We start from the raw sequence: 1,135 nt of genomic DNA, 5'->3' as shown, positions 1-1,135 counted from the left end.
TTTAATCGAAAAAAACGAATTAACCATTGAAGTAGGGTGTTTGTTATGGGGACATAGAATAGTAGTACCTGGTAAATTCCAAAAGGAATTATTAAATAAGTTACATCATACTCATATGGGCACGGTTAAAATGAAATCTGTGGCGAGGTCATATATCTGGTGGCCTGGTATTGATAAGGATATACAGAACATCACAAAAAGTTGTGTTGCTTGTTTAGCTCATAGTAATAATCCACCTAAAAGTGTATTACATAGTTGGCCCTGGCCAGAAGGACCATCACAACGTGTTCATTTAGATTTTTTAGGACCTGTAGATGGTAAAATGTTCATAGTAATAATTGATGCTTTTTCAAAGTGGTTATATGTTAAACATTTACTTAATATTACTACAGTATCAACTATCAAAGTGTTAAGAGAATATTTTTCAATTTGGGGAATTCCAAAAAAATTAGTCACTGACAATGGACCTTCTTTATGTTCATATGAAATGGAAGAGTTTTTAAAAATTAATGGTGTTACACATATTAAGACTCCACCATATAGTCCTTCGACTAATGGAGCTGCAGAAAATGCAATCAAAACCTTTAAAATGTTTCTTAAAAAGTGTGCAAAAAATTCAGATATAGAGGACAACATAAGTAAATTTATTCTAGCGTACAATAGAACAAATCATTGTTCAACTGGGGTGAGTCCTGCAGAGTTACACATTGGTAGACAGTTGAATATAGCATCGGATAGGACTAACACCAGGCCCAGCCGGATTTGACGGCCACCCGCGTACCTGTCCGACTACAGTTCTTATTGACTACTGCGTCGCGACACGAGTAGTATGAAATAGTACAAGCGGTACAGTACAAGCGCATTATATTTCTTGAGACGGAATTTCATAAAATATCCAGTATGGTGTATCGCGGAGAAAATGTGCTAGTAATAGAGTCAAAAACTCAGGACGGATGCAGAGTACTGTTAAATTGGGAGGACTTTATTAAGCTTCAATATCTTGAATGTAGTATTTTTGAAAGTATTGTACGGAAAGAAGTAAACACTGCTCCATTAATTACAAGACAGTTCGACGATTTTGCAATGTATCTACATGAGAAATCTGCTCACCTTAAATCACCACCGAAAAATTTAT

The sequence above is a fragment of the Acyrthosiphon pisum genome, chromosome A1 (assembly GCF_005508785.2).
Source record: "Acyrthosiphon pisum isolate AL4f chromosome A1, pea_aphid_22Mar2018_4r6ur, whole genome shotgun sequence".
Taxonomy (NCBI): Eukaryota; Metazoa; Arthropoda; class Insecta; order Hemiptera; family Aphididae; genus Acyrthosiphon; species Acyrthosiphon pisum.
This window is presented reverse-complemented; position numbering follows the sequence as displayed.